At 43.5% G+C, this 23,419-nt stretch overlaps 1 long non-coding RNA gene across 1 annotated transcript in view; it reads right to left on the bottom strand.

Moving 5' to 3' along the window:
- Window positions 1–23,419, bottom strand: part of LOC138744279 (uncharacterized) — a 73,763-nt gene that overhangs the window by 32,794 nt on the left and 17,550 nt on the right. The window contains exons 3-4 of the long non-coding RNA XR_011345421.1: window positions 23,105–23,340; window positions 21,165–21,275 (exon numbers count right to left, since the gene is read on the bottom strand). This is a non-coding gene — a long non-coding RNA (uncharacterized lncRNA). The remainder of the gene's footprint in view (window positions 1–21,164; window positions 21,276–23,104; window positions 23,341–23,419) is intronic.

Below are 23,419 nucleotides of genomic sequence, written 5' to 3'. Positions count from 1 at the left end.
TCTCCTCAATCAGGGACTCATTTAAGGACTCATACTCAGCCACTTGATTGATTTTCTTTTTTATTCTCTCTGTATTGAACAGTCAGTTTTTTCTTTTTTGCCATGTCCGCAGGAAAAAGAATCTCAGGGTTGTATGTGATGTCATTTACATACTCTGACAATAAATCTGAATCTGGAGGAAAGGAGACAGTTATTGGGAAAAAGAGAGACCCAGGGGAGGAATTTGGAGGTCAATTTTAATGCCATTTGATTGGAGAGTGGATAGATGGAATATCAGGTGTTGCTCCAATTTGCCGGTAGCCTTGGTTTGGGAGGACAGGTCTGTGGGAATGGTGTGTGAAATTAAAATAGTTGATCACTGGGACTCTTTCAAGAGCATGCTTACTGCTGACAACTGCTTACAATGGCGTCAGGATTTTTTGGCGGATGGACCTCTCCGAGGTCAGTGAGTGAAGGAAACAACTACGATGGCTTACTGACCACATAATGATACCCAACTCATCCCCCATTATAAGCGCAACAGAAATTTACTATTCCACGGACATCTGATGAATAGGCAACCTTGTGAGGAACCAGTCCTTAGTCAGAGGTAGGAAGAAACTAATTACAGAATAGAGACAGTCAGTGCATACTGAGGCACGGAGAACAAATACGGATACCTCCACATTCCCAAGGCCATGAATTGCTCCTCAGGTCCAGATCATTTACATAAAACCAATTAGTTTCTGTAAGAGAGGTCGCCAAACTACAGGATTATCATAAAAACCTACCATATATATCCATGCAATAGTCAATACTGTGTAAAAGTCTATTTTTGGCTCTGGCCGCCTTCCTACCAGAGCTCCCAACACCCCTGATCACCGCTCTTGCCCAGGCCCTGGCCACCCATCCTCCGGAGCTCTTGACCCCCAAGGATTCTCACCTAGTTCTGGCCACCCTCCCATCTGACACCCCAAATGCAGGCACCACCCAGCACCGGCTGCCCTCCAATTCAAGCTCCTGAAGCCCTGAATGCGGTCTTGCTATTGGTCCCAGCCACCCGAGCTCCTGACACCCCAAACAACGCAGGTACTTACCACGGTCAAAGGTAGTATGTGAGTAATAATCGACCCCCTAAATTTTACCCTAAAAAGTGGTCCGCAAAATTCAACTGCAACATGCATATTAACGAACTTCAGGGGAGTGAACCTGCCAGCTTTATTTCCAGCCCATCCTAAACAAGCCAATCGACCTACAGCCTGTCTCAGGCTCACTCACAAAATTTCAGGTTGTGGACAATTTGCCAGATTCCTCTATCACTATTCCTGGGTACAACCTGGCCCATTAACAGGACAGATCCACCAGATGTGGAGACACACAGGAGGTTGCACACCCTGGAATCTAAAGCCAAACACAATCTGCTGGTGGAACTCAGCAGGCCGAGCACCATCAAAGGGAGGGGGGGGGGGCGAGTGGCCTATTTAAGTCTTGTTAAATGGTTTAGGATCGAAACGCCAGCCATTCTTTTTCTCCTACGGATGCCGGGTTCCCTCAGTAGATTGCATTCAGAGTCAGAACTGGCTCTGGAATAGTGGGGTAGTCAAGGGAAGTGGCCCCTGGAGTCTTCAGCATTTTAGCCCAGATTGCCAAAGCCTCACGGTATCAGGTCAAACATGGACAAGGAACTCTCCTCCCTTTGATCACTTCCTCAGCTGGTGGGAAAACGCTTGAAAGAAGCACTGGGAGGAGCATGGCCACAGGCTGTACTCCATGTGGGGGACCAATGTCTGTCACTGAGTGGCTGGGTGAAACTACTGCAGAACAGATGTGGGAGGTTGGGAGAGAAGCAACAGGAAGGATAAAGCTTGACCCAGAACATCGACACTTCCATTTTCCTCCATTGATGCTGGTCGACCTGCCAAGTTTCTCCAGCAGATTAGTTTTTGAGAGGGATAAACTGACTTGTTTCAATCAAGTTCAAGTTCAAATTTATTGTCCGTGTACACCCATAACATCACATACAACCCTGAGATTCTTTTTCCTGCAGCCAAGCAGAATTTCTACTGATCGGTAGTGGAAACCGTTCTCAAAAGATACATATACAAATTTGAGAAATGTAGACAAAGAAAGAAATGTAAATAGACTGACTGTGCAATACAAAAAAAAAACTATCAGTAATAAATAATGTGTAAAGTGGGAGTCCTGAAAAAAGTCTCTGATTGAATCTAATGGTGGAGGGTAGCAACTGTTCCTGAACCTGGTGGTGCAAGTCTTGTGGCACCAATACCTCTTCCCTGATGGCAGCAGCGAGAACAGAGCATGTCCTGGGTGTGGTCGATCCTTGATGATTGCTGCTGCTCTCTGATGACATCGTGCCATGTGGATTTTCTTGATGGTGGGGAGAGTTTTGCCTGTGATGTCCTGGGCTGAGTCCACCACCTTTTTTCAGGGCTTTCCACTCAGAGCTAGTGGTGCCCTCCTACCAGGCCATGAACATCTATCTCTAAGCTATCTTTGACAGGAACATTTTTCTCCAATAATATTGGTAGAAGTGACCACTATTAGTTTCTTAGAGAAAAAGAAGTCCACACTGAGGACTTCCTCCATCATCCTGTGTGATCTTTCAATTTGCTCTATGAGGTGGACTCAGATCATAACTAAACCGGGCATCCATGAGTCCCTGTAGACAATCTTCAACCTTATGTCCTGGTATATTCTTCACTTTACCATTCCTATCGTCCTGAGATCAGCTCTTGACAACTTCTACAGCTGCCTCATGGACAGCATTCTTGCTGGGTGCATCGCAGCATGGCATGGGAGCTGCTCTGGCCAGACAGGAAGAAATTGCAGTTCAGAACATCACACAGATGTTCCCTCCCTGCCATTTACATCTCCTGCTACCTGGGAAAGACAGGCCAACATATTGAAAGACCCATCATACTCTGGGTTCAATCTCTTCTCCCTCCTTCCATTGGAGAGAAGGCACAAGAATGTGAAAGCGTGCACAAACCCCACAACAATGCTCTCATGCTGCCCTTGCCTTGTGCCAATTCCTTCCCATTGTAATCCCTTACTCTGTAAATCCTGCTCTTTACCCAGCTGTATGAATGTTAGAGATAAGTTGTTCACTTGTTTGCAGGTGAACCCTGCTCGCTGTAATAGACATTTCATGACAAATAAATTGAAACTAAACTCTGGTTCAATGAGGGGTGCAGAAGACCTTGCCAGTGGCTAATCTGGTGAAGCTGTAGCTCAGGACTACATAGGTCATGCTACATGGCGCATACTGTAACAGACAGGTCTAAGCAGTTCTACAACTAGGGGAGCAGAGCGAAGCCCTGAAGATCCACCGTACCTAGACATGAAAAGTGGCGAACATTCTCAACTTCAATAATAGCTGTCCAGCTGTGAGTCTGAAGGACAAAAATGAAACATCGGCAATCTCAAACTCCTCACATGCACCAAATACGTAAGAGCTTAAGAAATAGGAGCAGGAGCCAGCCATCTAGCCCATCGAGCCCGCTCTGCCATTTATTAAGATCCCGGCTGATCTGGCCATGGACTCACCTCCACCTACCTGCCGTTTCCCCTTAATTCCCCTACTATGCAAAAATCTATCTCTCTGTGCCTTAAATATATTTAATGAAGCAGCCTCCACTGCTTTCTTGGGCAGAGAATTACACAAATTCATTATACTCTGGGTAAAATCAGATTTCTCATGTCTTCCTCCTGAGACCAACCCACCACACCCCGCACAACTCCCACTGATGTAGAAGCTGCTCTCCAGCCAATTCAGTTCATTCCATATGGGATCAAAGAATAGCCGAGGGCACTGGATACAGCTCTCAGCTGGAAGATCTGTGCTCCAGAACCAGTTGTGCTTCTAGTCAAACTGTTCCGGTACAGCTACAACGCTGACAGGCACCTGACAGAGTGGAAAATTGCCCAGAGATGTCCTATTCATGTAAAAAGACAGGATTTTTGCAGTTGAAGTGTAGAACTCAAAAGCAAGGGAGCTGACTCATCCTGTAAAGTCTTGGTTTCCATTCAGAGTGTTCTGAATGGCATGTGATAACTTACAAAATTACAGAAAATGTTTGTCATGATACACCAAAGGTTAGGGATGAGTTATATGGAGAATCTGGGGAATAGGAGGTTGTTCTCAGAATAAATTTGATTAATTGATTTCATTGGGGCCTCCAGCGACTCGATCTTTACTTTCCACTGCTGCCAACACGTTAAAGAATCCATCCCATCCAGAGGGTAAAAAAGGAAATACCTGAAGAATGGCTCAGGCCCATTGGCGAAAGTGACAGTAAATGGATATATATCAAAGCAATTTAACTTAAGCAGATCAACACGGCAGGGATGCCCACTATCACCCTTATTGTTCGCGTTAGCTATAGAACCACTAGCAGAATTGATAAGAACAGAAAATAAAATAAAAGGGATAAAAATAAAAGACAGGAATATAAAATCAGTTTATTTGCAGATGACGTTATAGTATACTTAACAGAACCAGAATTATCAATAAAAGAATTACATAAGAAATTGAAGGAATATGGAGAAGTGTCGGGTTACAAGATTAACGCAAATAAAAGTGAAGCAATGCCAATGAATAATGCGGATTTCTCAAAATTTAAGAAGGAATCACCATTCAGATGGCAAATGCAAGCAATAAGATACCTAGGTATACAAATAAATAAAAACCTCGGCCATCTATATAAACTCAATTATTATCCACTAATGAAAAAATTACAGGACGACTTAGAGCATTGGAAAGATTTACCACTAACACTAATAGGAAGGATAAACTGTATTAAAATTAACATTTCCCCAAGGATACAATACCTATTTCAGGCATTGCCAATACACTTGACAGAGAAATTCTTCAAGGAGTTAAAGAAAATAATAAGGAAATTTTTATGGAAAAGGGGGAAACCGAGGATAGCACTAGATAAATTAACAGAATGGTATAAACAAGGAGGCTTACAACTGCCAAACTTAAAAATTATTATAGAGCCGTACAATTAAGATACCTATCAGATTTTTATCAAACAAGGGAAAAGCCAGATTGGACTAGATTAGAACTAGATAAAATAGGGGAGAAGATACCTGAACATATATTATATAAATGGGATGAAAAATTGGTACAACGTAGGAGTTCTCCAGTATTACATCATCTGCTCAATATTTGGAAGAAGATTCATGTAGAAAGGAATAAAACAAATTACCAATTACCAAAACTAATACTGACGCAAAATCAGTTAATCCCTTTTACAATAGATAACCTTTCCTTTAGAGAATGGGAGAAAAAAGGGAGGGATCAAAAGAATAGAAAATTGTTTTTCAGGAAATAAATTACTATCCTTTGAACAAATGAAGGATAAATATAATATAACTCAAGATACAGTGTTGGCATACTACCAACTGAGATCCTACTTGATGGACAAATTGGGAAGCAGTCTGAGGTTACCAGAGGGAAGTAATTTTGAATATGTGATTACAGATACAATGATAATCAAAAAATTTATAACAAATATGTATATTAAACTGCAAGAAAAGGAGAATGAGAAAACAAATGGTAAAACTAAACAAAAATGGGAACAAGATTTAAACATAAAGATAAAGAAGGAAACATGGGAGAAGTTATGCTCTGGAACTATGAGAAATACAATAAACACGAGGTTACGTATGATACAATATAACTGGATACACAGACTATACATTACACCTCAAAAGTTAAATAAATGGGACCCAACAGTATCTGACATATGTTTTCGTTGTAAAAAAGAAATGGGAACAACAATTCATGCAATCTGGACATGTGAGAAAGTGAAAAAATTTTGGGAAGATCTAAACCAGATATTAAATAAAATCACAAAAAGCAATATACCAAAAAACCCGGAGATCTTCCTCCTAAGTAACATAAAAAACAAAGAATTTGGACTTGATTTGGATGGTGCACAAAAAAGATTTGTTATGATAGCTCTAGCCGTAGCAAAAAAATGTATTATGTCAGCCTGGAAATTAGAAGATAACTTGAGAATACAACAATGGTATATAGAAATGAATAAATGTATTCCATTAGAAAAAATAACTATAATTTTAGAAATAATATAGAAATATTTGAACAAATATGGGAGCCATACATGAAACATAATAGAGAAAACCTACCGGGGACATCTACCACCTAAAATAACAGAAGGAGAAGGAAATGAAAAGAATTGACTCAGTGGAATTTCTTGTTTATTTTTATTGAGTGACAACATTGTTTGACGGGTTTAATGTATCTTAGATTCTGTACTTTAAATGAATGGGAGGGGAGGTAGGGAGGGTGGGATGGGAAGAGAGGGGGGGGGGAGAAAACGACACTGTATATATTTGAAAAGGAAAATGTATGTATCTTGGTCAATGTGGTTTATGGTGTGAAAAATAAAAAAATTTAAAAAAAAGAAGTACTCAGGCCCAAAATGTTGACTTAGAATATTGCGTTCAGTTCTAGTCACCTCTTGATAGGAAGGATGTGGAAGCTATCGAGAAGTTGCAGAGAAGATTTACCAGGATGTTGCCTGGATCGGAAAATAAATCTAATGAAGCAAGGTTAGCAGAACTGGGGCTTTTCACTCTGGAGCAAAGAAGGATGAGAGGTGACTTAATAGAAGTCTACAAGATTCTGAGAGGCATAGATAAGATAGATAGCACATTTTTCCAGGGTGGGAGAACACCACAGGACATCAATACAAAGTGAAGAGGGGAAAGTTTTGGGGTGGTTTTTTTCACACAAGGTGTTATGGGTGCCTGGAATGCATTGCCAGGAATGGTGGTATGGGCATTTTAGAGACTCTTGGACAGGCACATGGATGAAAGAAAAATAGAGGGTTATGAAATAGAGAGGGTGTAGGGTTTTTTTTTGGTCGTTATACATGGATTGACGTAACATCGTGGGCTGAAGGGCCAACACTGAGCTGTAATGATCTTTTACTTATGTTCTCTGCTTATCACTTTTCAGGGATGCTGTATGACCGGCCAAGTTCCTCCAGGACCTTTGTTTATAGCATTCCAGTCCAGTCACACTCTCCTCTTCCACCCCTTCTGTCAGGCAAAAAAACACGAGTTTGAAAACACGCACCTCCAGATCCAAGGACAGATTCTTTCCTGCTGTTATCTGACTCCTGACTGAACCTTCCATTAGTATAAGATGATGCCTTGCACTGTTTATTTCTTTTGGTACCATACCATGTAGAATTTGACTTGCCTAGATAGCATACGAAACAGACCATTTCGAATCCAGTGCTGTCTGTAAGGTGTTTGTATGCTCTCTCCGTGTCTGTGTGGGTTTCCACTGGGTGCACCAGTTTTCTCCCACCCTTCAAAAATATACTGGGTTTGTAGGTTAACTGGTATATTTGGAGGGAGGGGGGCATGGGCTCGTGGGGCAGAAGGTCCTGTAAACGTGCTTTACATCTAAATTTAAATTTAAAATTTAGCATCTCGATACATTGACCGAGAACATAGTACAGTACAGGGACAGGCCCTTTGTGTTTGTGCCAAACAGGATGTCTAAATCAAACTGAAAGCCTGCTGCTTGCACCTCCATCCCCCTCATATTCATGTGTCTAACTAGATGCCTCTCAGACACTGTTATATCTGCTTCCACCACTACAGCCGGTTCCAGACACCCACCACTCTGTGTAAAATATTTGTCCTGCACAATTTAAATTCTCCTTGGAATCCATCCCCAGCCTGAAGGGAAGCAACTCCCAGAACAGAATGTTTTATTGTTTGAAGCAAATAACCCTCTTCATTGCCTCTCTTTATTTTGCCAATCTTTTAAAGTCCATGCTGCCCAATTTACTTCCAATTAACCTACAACCCAGGTATGTTTTGAAGGGTGGTGTTATGTCCCTGTGTTTCTTGGAAGGCTTCTTAAATAACTTAGAGATGCAAGATTCAAATAACAGAAGAGACTTTACTTACTAATGTCTTCCACCATCTCAGAAAACTGTTCTCACACACACACACTCACATACATACTCCCCACAGTGGTGCACTACAGTTACTACAATGAGAAGGGTGTATTCTTACACAGTTACAAAATAGTTCACATTATCCAGACTATATAACATGCCTCCTTCTCAAGATAAAGGAAACTTTATTGTTCTTTAACACTTTCTTTCCAGTGCAACTTAAGTAACTGAGCTAATTTATTTACACACCTATTTTTAAATAGTTCTTATCGATATCGCCCTGGCAGCAGGCAGTAGGTTCCTTTGCCATCTTGTAGATTTGGCTGCGACCGTTGGGCTCTGTGTTGCTTCTTGTGCTTCACCTGACAACTGCTGTGTTGATGTTTCGGTATTAGTGGTTGTGGTCTCTGCACTTGATACCTCTCTTGATATTGATGTTGCAGGCTTTGCTGGTATTAAAGCTCTCTGCTTCATCACATCTTGTGTCGCTGGATGTGAATTCCATTCCTCCTCAGCTGATTGCCAGAGTCTGTCTCAACAACATATGATCTTGGTGTCTCAGCTTCTCTGATGACCTTTGCTGGGGTCCATGTTTTTAACATCGGCTCTTGAATATGCACATGCTGCCCTCTGAAGAGTTCTGGCAATGGGTGTTATAATGCTGGCATCCTTCTTCTTAACAAGCCACTATTAAATACCACTCTAGTTTCTCAGTGAACAAATCTGCTCCCACTGTGCGCCATTGCCTGGCAGGAACTTCTGTGGAAACTATTTCCTCTTTTTGTTGTGTGTTTCTGTTGATGCTTTTGGATATCTTCTTTGTCTGGATCTCATAATTGACAGAGATCAACTGCAACTCCTGGCAGCTATCTGGACCTAGAATTGCTGGTCCGTTTGCATGTAGAATGTACAGAGGATCTTCTTTCCCTTATGGCAGCCATTGATCTTAGCTCTCCCTAACTGCTTGATCGTGTCCATCAGTGGCTGTAAGTGTGATATTTGTAGTTTCTAATGCACTGTCTTTTTGATATCCTTTTATTATGTTCTCTGGGAATGTCTGGTGGTAGAGTTTGAGTGGAAGGACGTCTCCAGTCTCCAGCTTCATCTTTAGGTTAAATATCGTAGGCTTGTTCTGGATTGTCCTCTGTATTTGGATCCTTGTGTATAACTCGCTTCCTTCTTTCATCTCTATCCAACATCTAGTGAAGGTGTATGGATTCTATGTCCAGTATCTGGGTGTTGGAGTCCTCATTGTGGTTTCTTTTTATGTGCTGGATTTTCTTCTTGTCTTTTTTCTTCACTGGTATTACTGTTTTCTTTATACCAGACTTGCACATCTTCACCCAGTGGTTTGCTTGACCACAGGCTCTACTTTTGCACTTCAGGATGGGCACTTCCTCATATTAGTTGATCAACTAATCTTTCCTCTACATCACACATGTCAAACTCTGGCCCATTATATTTGCCCCACAAGATCATTTCAAAAATGTATTAGAGGTGGCCCGCTGGCCGCCGCGCCAGTATAGCGCATGCACAGTAATACAACAAATCCCAGAATGCATTGGCGTCAGCCTGCTAATCGCCCCCACCTCCTCTGTTTACCTTGCAGGGTCTTACCGTGGACTCTGGTTTTGAGGCCTGGCCGGTGTCAGGGGAAGCCAAGGCCGCTTCCCAGCGCCCGGAACCGGAGGCCTCGGGCCTGACCTCGCCAGGACCGTTGCCCACTCCCCCTCCCTGCCGCAGGCCAATCCGCGACTCATGGTGACGGGGCCGCTGATCCGCCGAGATGCCGCCCTGCAGCGAGAGCCGATGCCCCCGCACTGTCATTGTCCAACCCGATCACCCGCAAACCCCGCCCTCCCGCACACAGGCCTGAGTAAGTATTATGAACTTTAATCTCAGGATAAAACAATCTTCCAATAGTTTCATGTCACAGTGATAAATATATTCCTGGTTAAAAATGGTCCTGCACCTGGATACAAGCACATTAGGCATAAAACTTGAAAAGTGTGTAAATCAAAGGATATCTGTACCAATGGAAAAAGGGCATGGCAAATAACCCTGCTAGAGTTCATGCCCACAATCAGTCACCCATTTGATTGTTTCAGGAATCATGTTATTCTCCCACATTCTCAATAGCCCTCAGATTTTACTATTCGACAGCACACTAGCAACATTTGACAAATCCTCTATAGAGAAATATTATTTATTGAATATTTTATTTCTCATTTGTTAATGCTTCTGGAAAGAGTTTATCCAAAACTATTATTAAACATTTATTTTAATAAGAAAAAGTTTAACATTACATATGTTGAAAGAAGAGAAAACATGCAGATGTTGTTGAAAATTTTCAATAAATATTTAGTTTGGCCCTCGACTTAGTCCAAGTTTTAAATTTTGGCCCTCCGTGAATTTGAGTTTGACACCCCTGCTCTATATCCTTAAATCTGCATTTTGCAGCAACAATTTTTAGTCTAGTTATCATCAGTTTCATCAGTCTCTTGCATTAAGCCTTTAAATTGATAGCATTTAATTCTATGATTAGCCCAGGTTCAAGTGAGAAGCAAACTTTGCGAATATCTGCTCTGGATCATTTTTCTCCATCTCTGTAAGTTCCCAGCTATTCAATAAGTCAAGGCCTCGCTCCTCTGTCCAGAGAAGTAAATAACTGACCTTCTCCTCTGCTGTTGCATTTTGAAAATAGCTTTTGAATGCTAAATTGCACTTCTGCTGAAACTTTTTAAATGATTCAGCAATGTCTTTAGTCTCCCCGTCCATCGCTGAGTGAACTGCTGTTGCTCCAGCTGTTTTTTTCCAGTATTGTTTTTTCTCTTCTTCCCCTTCATATTTCAGTGACTTACAATCAATTGTATGGCTTTATTCTTGTTCTCTTATACCGCTGCCACCATGTTATGTCTCTGAGTTACTTGGGAGGCTTCTTAAATAACTTAGAGATGCAAGATTCAAATAACAAAAGAGACTTTACTTACTGATGCCTTGCATCATCTCAGAAAATGTTCACTTACACTCCCATATACATACGCCCCACAGTGGTGCACTACAGTTACTACAGTGAGAAGGGTGTATTCTTATGCAGTTACAAAATAGTTCACATTATCCTGACTATATAACAGGTGTAAGGCAACCGGAGCCCCGGGGAAAACCCACGCAGACACAGGGAAAAAACATACAAACTCCTTAAAGACAGCGCGGGACTTGAACCCGGGTCCTGATCGCTGGCACTGTAACAGCATTGTGCTAACCGCTATGCCAACCATGTCACCCTAAGAAGGGTAAAGCAATGGACAGGTCGATGGGCAAGATCAGGAGAAGGAGGCAAATCGACTAATTCTTCCAAAGAGATTACACAGACACAAAAGACCAGGTGGCCTCCTCAGGCCCTAAGATTTAGGGTGTGACATTCCACAATTTGATTATTTTAAATCATGCAAATTAAATCACTTCATTTTCTCCCATGTTATATTTTGTTTTCCTTCTCTTTGGAAAAATATGTGCAATGGTGAGAAAAGTAGGACAATAATTTAGAGACGATCCCTTAGCACCTTGCTCATCAGAATAAAGTTTATGGTTAGTCAGCCACCAGACTCCCAGATGAAGTCAGTAAAACAGCAAGATGGAATTTGTCAGCAACAATAACCTTGTGTGTTGTGGTTTTCAACTTTTCTTCAATAAATATATTCCTTTCTCATTAAACTCTGGACAGCTGGGAGCTTCAGCAAGTCAACAAGAGCTAGAACAATTACAAAGAGGAAAGAAATGAAAGTCAGACAATCTACATGTGTTTTCTTTCTTTGGCTTGGCTTCGCGGATGAAGATTTATGGAGGGGGTAAAAAGTCCACGTCAGCTGCAGGCTCGTTGGTGGCTGACAAGTGCGATGCGGGACAGGCAGACACGGTTGCAGCGGTTGCAAGGGAAAATTGGTTGGTTGGGGTTGGGTGTTGGGTTTTTCCTCCTTTGTCTTTTGTCAGTGAGGTGGGCTCTGCGGTCTTCTTCCAAGGAGGTTGCTGCCCGCCGAACGGTGAGGCGCCAAGATGCACGGTGGGAGGCGAGATCAGCCCACTGGTGGGGGTCAATGGGGCAGGCACCAAAAGATTTCTTTCAGCAGTCCTTGTACCTCTTTTTTGGTGCACCTCTGTCTCGGTGGCCAGTGGAGAGCTCGCCATATAACATGATCTTGGGAAGACGATGGTCCTCCATTCTGGAGACGTGACCCACCCAGCGCAGTTGGGTCTTCAGCAGCGTGGATTCAATGCTTGTGGACCAACTCGAGTACTTAGATGTTGGTAATGAAGTCATTCCAATGAATGTTGAGGATGGAGCGGAGACAGCGCTGATGGAAGCTTTCTAGGAGCCGTAGGTGATGCCGGTAGTACTGCAGTGCCCGCCCAGATAGAGAGAGAGAAAAATGGTCATTGATCCAAACTTTACATTTCAACAATCTCGGGATTTGTAAGAATTATCATCAGGAGGTTTGTTTTCCTGCTGGAAGATTTGTCTAAACCTTTCTGTTTGCCCTTTGGGACTTGTATTTGGAAGGTGCATTGGTTGGAAACCAGGCTCCTTGCAAAGTGAAAAAGAAACCAGATATATCCTGTCATGTCAGCCACTGACTCCTCCTGCTAATAGACTGACAAGTGATGGACATGTTTACCACAAATAAATACTTTCACATGTCCTTCTCCTCTTGCTATTGAAGGGGGTTCTGGCAGAGCCTCTCCCACTGCTCCCCCCTCTGTCCCCATTGTTCTCATGCTCGGGCTGGCCCGCCCCCCCCGATGACACTCTTACCTGGACTCCTCTCCTGGGACCCAGGCCATAATGGTTGGGCCACCTTTCCCTTCCCTACACTTCCCTAGTTTGGATCCAGACCTGCTCAAGTCTTCTGTGCAATAAAGCCTATTGTTCCCCTCAAGTTTTTGTTATGATAATTGGGGCAACTGATAGTGCCCAACATTGACCTTAACTAAACCTTGCAAATATTGTTTATTCCTCGGTGATTATCTGTTCTGTTGGACGTGAAGTTATTTCCGCAAATACATTTCCAATTAACGAGAACATTCACAATCAATATCTTATTGACATTTATTCTGTGTGGACCCGAGAGAATTATGGATTTGTGGCATGACGGAAAGGCATTTTTGCTCCTTTCACTTGCTGAGACATATATTAATTCCGAGATCCTCAAGATAAAATTACAACCATTTAATATTTAGAGGAACAAAAGGATTTGTAATAATATTGTGTTCTTTATAGACATAGACATTGCAGTGTAAACTACGCGGCAACCAGCTAATGCACAACAAGTTTCCACAGGCAGCATTGTGTAACAGCGACCAGCCGCTCTGTGCTGAGATATCTTCCAACAATTCTCAGGTTCCTCATCAGACTGAACCAGTGAAGGGCAACGTTTCCAACACACTCAGTGGCATACCAGAGCTGGATCCGGCAAAATGAATCGACAACCTTCTGACTCAGATGCAACTCACTGAGTCACAGCTGTCACCTTGCATAAGGTAAAAACACAATGCTGGAGAAACTCGGCAGGTCAAACCAGTGTGATAATGGTGGGGGTGGGATGGAGGGAAGGGGAGGAGCACAGTCCCGCAAGCAAGAGGTAATCGGTGGATAAGGGAGGGAGGGCACACCAGCAAACGGGAGGAGGGGGATGGCTCTGTGAAAGGAGAGGGAAGGGAGTGGAAAGCTGGAGGAAAAGAGATAGGGAGGGAGAACAGGGAGAAGGCTAGCAGAACCTGGAGAAGTCGATGTTATTGCCATATAGTTGGAGGGCCCAGGTGGAATATTAGATGTTGCTCCTCCAATTTTAGTTTGACAGTACATGAGGCCATGGACAGATATGTCAGGGCGAGAGTGGGGCACAGAATTGAAATGGTTGGCCACTAGGAGATTCTTGTTGTTAATGGAGAGAGAGAGAGAAGTGCTCAACAAAGCGATCTCCCAGTCTCTCCGATGTAGAGAAGGCCACAACTGGGTGCAGTAGATGACTCCTGCTGATTCATAAGTGAAGTGTTGCTTTATTTGTAAGGACTGTTTGGGGCCCCAAATGGGCACAAGTGTGGGCACTTCTTGCGGCCGCAAGGGAAGGTGCCAAGGGGTTGATTAGTGGAAAGGGATGAATGGATGAGGAAGTCACATGGGAGCGGTCCCTGCAGAAAGCTCATCCTTTGGTGATTTGATGAAGGACTCAAACCTGAAACATTGGTTATGTATCTTTATTTTTGGTGCATAAAGTACACCGTTTGACCCGTTGAATTTCTCCAGCATTGTGTTTTTAACTTTAATCATGGCATCTGCAGACTTTTGTGTTTTACACTTTGCATGAGCTAAATGCTCCTATGGCCTTGAAGAAAGGACAGTGAATGGTCATGGCACCCACAGTATCCAGCAGCAACAAGCCATTGTCCTTCTCTCCCCTCTCTCAAGAATGTTACAGCCCTACCTCAACCCAGCTCAAGTCGCGACGTGCTGACATTCATTTGTGCAATGAGGATTCACTCACAAGGAACGTTAAATTCAGGGAAGACTGCCCTGTTTAGGAGTCACCTCTCAACGATCTTGCCAAATCTGGTTGCCTGTGTTCAGACACTTGCTGTTGTTTAGAATAGCCATCCTCAACGGGGACCAGATTTCAGATTTATTGTCAGAGCACATACATGACATCACATACAACCCTGAGATTATTTTTCTTGATGGCGCGGCAGAACTACCACTTACTGATAGTGGGGGGAAAAAAACTACTCAGCGTATACATGTAAATAGATAACGAATGTAAATAAATTGACTGCAACACAGAGAGAATTAAAAAAAAGAAAATCAATAAGAGTCCTTAAATGAGCCCCTGATTGAGTTTGTCGTTGAGGAGTCTGATGGTGGAGGGGTAGCAGCTGTTCCTGAACCTGGTGGTGTGAGTCTTGTGGAAGGAGCGAGAACAGAGCATGTGCTGGAGGGTGTGGGTCTTTGATGATCGCTGCTCCGACGGCAGCGTCCCCTGTAGATGTTCTCAATAGTGGGGAGGGTTTTGCCTGTGATGTCCTGGGCTGTGTCCACTGCCTTTTGGAGGGCTTTACACTCAGGGGTATTGGTGTTCCCATACCAGACCATGATGCAGCCGATCAGCACACTTTCCACCACATCTCTGTAGAAATTTGCCAGGGCCATACCAAATCTCTGCAAACTTCTAAGGAAGTAGAGGTGTTGAAGTGCTTTCTTCACAATGCCATTGGTGTGTTGGGTCCAGAAAAGATCCTCCAACATCACAGCACCTTTAAGGGGGTGGGGGCCAAGGATAAAATCATAACATAATTCTCAATTTTTTAATGTAGTCAGTCGGAGAGAAGTCCACAAGAAACCAACTAAACTTGACTGTTTCACAGTGAGGTTAAACTTTGAGCAGTGTGCTAAGGGGCTCAAATGGGCAGTGTTGTTAGCATAGCAGTTGGCCCAACGCTGTTACAGCGCCAGTGACCGTGACTGGGGTTCGAATCCCGTGCTGTCTGTAAGGAGTTTGCATGTTCTCCCCATGACTGCGTGGGTTTCCTCTGAGTATTCCCATTTCCTCCCACCATTCAAAAAAATGTACCAGAGGTTGTAGGTCAACTGGGTGTAATTGGGCAGCATGGGCCCGTGGACTGAAAGGGCCTGCTGCAGGTCTACATTTAAAATTGAAATGGCTGGTTGAGACTATGAGACTATTCTTCTTGCCATAGCGCGCACACATTAGAAAGTGGTACAATCCCACTCTCATTAGCAGTTTAAAGTTTCAGGACAATGGTGTGAATGCATCTTATTAGCATTGGTGTGAATGCATCTTATTAGCATTGGCGTGAATGCATCTTATTAGCATTGGCGTGAATGCATCTTATTAGCATTGGCGTGAATGCATCTTATTAGCATTGGCGTGAATGCATCTTATTAGCATTGGTGTGCATGCATCTTATTAGCATTGGTGTGCATGCATCTTATTAGCATTGGTGTGAATGCATCTTATTAGCATTGGTGTGAATGCATCTTATTAGCATTGGTGTGAATGCATCTTATTAGCATTGGTGTGAATGCATCTTATTAGCATTGGTGTGAATGCATCTTATTAGCATTGGTGTGAATGCATCTTATTAGCATTGGTGTGAATGCATCTTATTAGCATTGGTGTGAATGCATCTTATTAGCATTGGGCAGTGCATTAAGTACTTGTTCCTTTTGCCTGCTGTTGGAAGTTAGACAGTCTGGAGCCTTGTGATTTGCTTAATCAAATCCAGCTGGGACAAGTTCCAACAAATTACTGCTTGTTTTATTTGCTCAACGCATCATAATAAACCAGCACGGAAAACATTACAGTTGCGATACACCACAGCATTCAAGCTGAGAATTGATCCTGAGTGATTTGACTAAAGGAATGATGGAAAAGTCATTTCATGACACACTCCACTGCCACGGTCAGTGATCTGGCTCCTGTTCCACAATCTCAGTCTCCTACATGACCCTGTAACAAAGTCAGGGATTCCGTCTGGGCACTCTCCCAAACAGACGGTGTCAACATGGGAAAAAAAAACATGGACTTCTCCAGTTTCCATTAACCCCCTCCCCTGAGTCTCTCTCTTTCCCTATCCCTCTGTCTCCCTTCCTCCAGTTCCCCACCTCCTTCCCTTCCCTCTCCTATCAGAGAGGTACCCTTGGCCCTCTCCTCTCTCACTTCTCAGTTTTCTGTCTCCTCTGTCCACCTATGACCTCTTATCTGAAGCTATTATGATTGTGATACACCACAGCACTCTAGCTGAGAATTGAGCAAAGGGGATTATAGTAGAAGAATGTTCTCCCAGGCCTCATCACACACTCTACTCCTACTATCAATGATCTTGTCCCTGTCTCACAGCCTTAGTCTCCTACATAACCCCAGACCAATTACCATACTCATATGTTGCCACCATCAAGATCTCCTCCTTCAATCCCCTTTCCCACCCTCAGCTCCAGCTCAACGCATTTATTGTCAATGCCCTCAACTGCTCTTCAGACTCCGCTTCAGTGCTTTCCGGCCTCATCTCCTGCGCTGTACATCTATTACAAAACCTGTTACTTTAGGGGTGCATGTGCACTAGTTTATGAGGGAGTGCCGCATAAGTTGTATGCAGATTGCCTGCAGTTCAATAAAAGCACAGTGAGCGAAAAAAAATGTAAAAACAGGTACAGTTGGAAGTACTCAGTAGGTCAGGCAGTGTCTCTGGAGATAGTATTTCAGATCAATGCTTTTTCATCCTGCTTGTCAATGCTGGAGGCACTCAGAAGGTGTCACAGCGTCCATTGGAGGTAGAGATATGGCACCGATGTTTCGGACATGGGCCCTTCTTCAAGGTGTGAGTAAAAAGCAGGAAGGCATATGAATTAAACGAAAGGGCAGGGGGAGGAGTACAGACCAGCAGAGAAAAAATGTTAATTGGATATGGAGAGGAGGGCAGGAGAGAGGAAAGGTGAGAGTTGATTAGTTCGGGTGGCTCTGTGAATGTAGAACTGGGGGAAAGGAGGCAGAGGGCAAAGGGAAGAAAGAGAGACAGAAAATCTGCTGAGTACTTTAACGTTTTCTGTTCTTAATAACAGGTTTCCATCATCTGCATCACCAGAAATAAAGGTTGTGTTTTATCTTTTTCTTCCTATAGATGCTGCATAACCTGCTGAGTTTCTCCAGCACCTTTGAGTATTGATCCCCAGCATCTTGTTAAACCCTAAAGGTTGTGCATGCTGGATGCACTGTGTCACATGAGTGAAGGAATGTCAGGGCTGCTCAGTTCTACACACCAGCTGAGAGGTGCTCACAATGTATGGCTCCTCTGACCTTCTTGGGCAGAACCTCGGCACTGAGGATAAGTTGCTTCCACTTTGGATTGAACAGTAAGCTCTTCCATTGATATTGTGATTTCCAAAACACTCCTGCTGGCAGCTTAAGTTTAATCAATTCTCATTCATTCACTTTGCTTCCTGTTTGATTAATACTAGATTTTAACAAAAAAAAAGAAAGTGAGAAAATAGGAACAGGAGTTGGCCTTGTGGCCCGTCAAGCCTGCTCTGCCAGTCAGTAAGGTCATGGTTGATGTGGCCATGCAGTCAGCCCAATTCAAGTTTATATCAAGGGCACAAAGTCTCCTTCAGCCCTACAGCACCAAACAACGTTCTTCAAATCCCATATATCTTCCACTCTCTTGTTTCACTATTTGTAGCCATATCTAACCGTCTCTAAACCTCTTTGCTTGCCCTCTCATAAAGAAAAGAAAAAAATAAGTGTGGTGCGCTGTTAGCCACAAAGATAAAGACTTTACAACAGGCTTTAATCCACAAAGACTTCCACAGAACCAGGCCGGCTGTGGCTGCAGCAACTCTGAGTGAGGCCTCGGGAGGCCGGCACAGGGTTATATCCTGGAGGGGGATTGACACCCGACCGGGTGGGGCTTGATCCCTTCAGGCCGGACTGATTGACAGCCGGCCAGGTGTTGTCCTGTCCCCTTACACTCCTGCAGGTACAGAGGTTGCCCCCTGCAGTAGACCGGCCACTTGTGGTGTACCACCACAATAAGTATACCACGTAATGTAAGTACTTTATTGTCGTTGCGAAAGAAAACACAACCAAATTTAAAAACGCAACCCACGCTACTCACAAATACAACATACAAGAGTGTATAAAACGCAATAAGAACAAGAAAAAAAAACCAAGTAGCATAAAAACAATACAAAAATACACTGATTGGTGGAGTTTCATTCACTGTTGGGTCTGGGATAAAAACTGTTCTTGAGTCTGTTTGTCTGTGAGTTAATTGATCTGTATCGTCTACCCGAAGGCAATAGGTCAAACAAATGATGGCCCGGGTGAGCAGAGTCCTTAAGGATATAGCGAGATCAAAGTAAATCCTCAAAAGAGGACAAGGATCACCCAATAATCTTCTCTCCTCCTTACCGTCACTAATTCTAATTTCTTTCTCTCCAGCATCGTGCTGCACCCCTTCGAGGGCCTTTACAACATCCACCATATTAAAGGTGCTACTTTGAAAATCGTTGAGGACACTTTGTAGTTTCCTGTTTTGCGTTCTGCTGCAGAGTTCTTACAGACCTTCTACTGAGGGGTGGGGGGGGGGGGGGTAGCTCAACCTCGAAGGAATTTCCAAGCCTTGGTGTACATAACAGTGAAGAAGGTTATCTGAGATCACAACAGAAGCTTGATGAAAGTGGGTCAGATGGAATTTAATCATGACAAGTGTGAAGTTTGGCATTTTGGAAGGTTAAACCAAGGCTGGCCTTACAAATTAATCTTCAGGGCCTGAGAGAGTGTTGAATACAGCACGGTAACAGGCCCTTTCGGTCCATAAGCCCGTGCCACCCAGTTACACTCAATTGACCTACAACCCCTGATATGTTTTGAATGGTGGGAGGAAACCGGAGCCCCTGGGGAAAACCCATACAGACTCAGGGAGAATATACAAAGTCTTTACAGACTGCGCGGGATTCGAACCCCGATCCTGGTCGCTGGAGCTGTAACGTCATTGCACTAACTGCTACGCCAACTATGCTGGCCCAGTTAGTGAAACAGATACTGAAGGATAGAGGAACCTTGTTCCATGGAAGTGGCATCATAGACAGACAAGGGTGATGAAGAAGGTTTTGCCTTCCTCTGAGTACAGGAGCTGGGACCTCAACTCTACAAGATATTAGTGAGACTAAACAGGTGTGCAGTTTTGATCACCCTGCTGTGGGACAGATGTAATTAAGTTGGAAAGGTTTCAGAAATTATTCTTGTGAGTGTAACTGGTGGGCTTGAGTTGTAAGGAGAGGCTGGATAGTCTGGGACTTTTCACCCTGGATGGTAGGGGACTGAATGGAGCTGCTTATACAGGTATATAATATCAGACAAGGTAAAGAATCTCAGTCTTTTTCCCAGGGCAGGAGAGTCCAGAGGGCAGAGATTGAAGGTGAGAGGGGGAAGAATTAAAAGGGAACTGAGAGGCACCTTTTGCACACAGAGGGTGGTGTGTATGTGAAATGATCTGCTGGGGACGAGGCTGAGGTGGGGACAATAATAATATTTAAGAGAGATGCACGGACAAGAAAGGTTCAGAGGGATATCATCAAACGGCAGCAAATGGGATCGTTTAGGTTAGGCTAAAGGACCTGTTTCTGTTCTGAAAAACTCAACCACACTTGTCATGGTTAGTGTACTGCTTAGCACAACACTGTTACTGCACCAGCGATCAGAACCAGGGTTCTAATCTCGTGCTGTCTGTAAGGAGTTGGCACACTCTCCCTGTGTCTGCGTGAGTTTTCCCCAAAGGCTCCGGATTTCTCCCACCTTTTGAAACATACCGGGAGGGGGGGGGGTTGTAGGTTAATTAGCTGTGATTAGGTGGCATGGGCTCGTTACCGTGCTGTAAGTCTATATGTCTAAATATTTGGATGATGCCAGATGCTGCTAAATGAAAAACATCTTAACTATAAGCTCAGAAAGACATTGTGCTTGAAAGAAATTTATTCTTTTGTTCAGGCTTTGTTTATTAAATGCTGCTTGTTTCAAACTGAGCACATACTACAATACAAATTTTGGAAATGCAGCAAAATGGGATGATTGGCACATTGTATTCAATAGCAAAATTGGACCCTGATACTTGCAATCAACTCAGTGATCTGCCAGACAGGAGGAAACAATTTTAATAATCCATCCAGACCTGGGCTTTTATCTCTCCATGAGAAATGACAAGTTGGTTACTTTCTGATTCCTTGAGAATTTCAGCAATAAGACCAGGCAAGAGGCTAAGACAGGAGAAAGAAAAATCAAAAGTACTCTAAGGATGTACAAGTCCGACTCAAGAATGGCTGTAATTCATTTAAGAATGGGTGGAACCTGCATTGGCCCATGTGACCTTCCGGACGTTTCAGCTGTAATGATGCTGAAACTCACCATTCTCTGTAATTACACCATGAAATTGACAGGGACCTTGGGATTTCCAAGCATGCCTGGTTTAGTGTGGAAACCACAAGGCTGTGGTCAACGATCCAGTCCTCTACTAATATCCTCTCCTTCAACACCATTTTCTTTGTTGGAAATGAGAGAGATACCTAAATTAACAAATAATTCAGATTTTTACGCCGCAAATTCTCGCACTCATTTATTTGGCTTACTACACCAAAGTATAAAAAAAACTTACATCTGCAGGAAGCGTTCTTGATGAAGTGTTCCAGCTTGAAATGTTGACCATTTCTTTTCTCCCACTGGTGCTACTTGACCCACTGAGTTCCTCCAGCAGATTGTTTTTTCACTATAACATATGGAATTCAGGTTGGTGTGTATGATCAATTGCTTTCCATGTTTTATGACACCATTCAGCTTAGAAACTGCCAAAATGTACGTTGCTTTGTAAATTAAATTCATTTATTTAGTTAGTTTTACTAAGTGGCAACTCTTTACTTCACAGAGAGAGAGAGAGAGAGAGAGAGAGAGATCCTGCAACTCTTGCCACCATTCAAGCTACCCATCACTAACCCATTTATGGATAATCAATTGTAAAACCTGGACATTTGTTGATTAACGTTAATGTGTATTTCAAAAAACATGTTCTTCCCAATAAATGATTGTCAGGTTCAGAGGCACTTGACAGGATTCCTGTCAAGTGGATTATTAAGGAAAGATTAATCGAGTGATGTCAGACAATTCTTGCTTCCTTCTACATCTTTTCAAACTACTGTTGATTGTCACTGAAATTGTTTGTTATTTATCCCGTTGTGTCAGGTTATTTAGAAACTTGCAAGTTCTTGCATCTGCTGGAATCGATCCAGGCAGCTGCAACCTCAGCAGCCAATCTTTAGAGATTAGTCAGTACAGGCACATCCAACATCTAGTGAGGGTGATTGATTGAAGAATTGTTGTGGCAACTATGGAAGAAGGGAGCAACAGTGCCAGTGGGATATCCAAGGATGGGACAGTTTGGGAAAGTATAATTATTGCATGCTCTTTCATAGCTCCTTCTGGGCTAGAGCCAAGTACTGTTGCCAGGAGATTGCCAGTGAACCTCTATAAGGTTAGACAGTCTGGGTTGTGAATGTAGGCACACAGAAGAGATTGGACCCAGGCGTTGGCGAGGGTGCTGAGGGCAAAAAGGGCTCTCGAAGGGCCTAGGGTGCTGAAGTCTTCTTGATCATATTGGAAGTTGGGATCTGGAGCTCGGGTCGCCGATGGATTGAACAGGAGTCTGTGTGGCTGCAGAGGTTATGGGGAGCACTGGAGGTGAATCCACGGACACTCAGTGACTCTGAAGGGACTCTCTTGCTTCTCTCTCTCTCTCTCTCTCTTACTGAAGGGGGCGCCGGGCAACACTAAAAGCGACTCTTTGCCTTAATGGCAGGCAGAAGGTCATTTCCTGTAATATTACATGTTCTGTACTATTACATGACAATAAAAGAATCTTGAGATGCCGGAATCTGAAGCAAATGCAGTGTAAGAATGGTCAACCTTTCATCTCTGACTGTGCTTTATCTCCCACTGATCCTGCTTGACCCGCTGAGTTCCTCCAGCAGGTTGGGCTTGGTTTATGAATGTGCCTGCATTTTAGAGAAGGATAATCCCCAAGCCCATTCCTGTCCATTTAGAGAAAAGTACATGACGTCTTCCTGCTTGAGGCTTGATTTTGAGTGACTGCCCAAGTGTGTAGTGCATAGAGAGAGGCGGCAAAGATCATCAGGAACAGCCTGGCATGATGCTGGGGTGCAGAGACCAAGTGACCATGACCTTGACAAGCAAAGCAGTCCAGGTACACACGCAAGGTGAGGTTTAAGGTTACAGGAAGGCACAGAACCCAACAAGGATCAAGAGTGCAGCTTGTGTGCAGGGCTCTTCAAGGTGGTTCTATTTTCTATGCTGTTGAAGTTGAAGTTCATGCCAGTTAAAAACTAGCTTTGATATCATTTGGAGTTATCTTACTCCAAAAAAATGGGCTAGAGGAACTGAATCCGGGGGGAGGTTGATGTTTCACTCAAAAGGGTGGTTGGAATATGTGACGCACCACATGCGGAGGGGGGTGGGGGTTGGAGGCAGCAACTCTTACCACATTGAATGAGCCCCTGAATCATGAAGGATTAGGAGGCTACGTACCATCAACTGGTTTTGTGGGAGGGCACAGACGTGATAATGGCCTGATTCTGTGCTGAACTAGTCCACAAAATTCCCGCCAAAGGTGAGTGGTCCAGCTCCCCAATGGCTGCCGACAACATATCCAAAATGCTGCTCTGTTGTGTTGAGCTATGCTTCAACGTCATTTCCAATGGCACCATTTCTTTTCAGGGTTGCATGTAGGAACCTCTTGGCCAAAATCCTCATCAAAGGAAAGCCTGCAGTGGGTCAAGTAGCACCAGTGGGAGAAAAGAAATGGTGAACATTTCAAACCAGGCTTCTGTGCTCATTGATTCC

This window comes from Narcine bancroftii, chromosome 10, assembly GCF_036971445.1.
Source record: "Narcine bancroftii isolate sNarBan1 chromosome 10, sNarBan1.hap1, whole genome shotgun sequence".
Taxonomy (NCBI): Eukaryota; Metazoa; Chordata; class Chondrichthyes; order Torpediniformes; family Narcinidae; genus Narcine; species Narcine bancroftii.
This window is presented reverse-complemented; position numbering and strand designations above follow the sequence as displayed.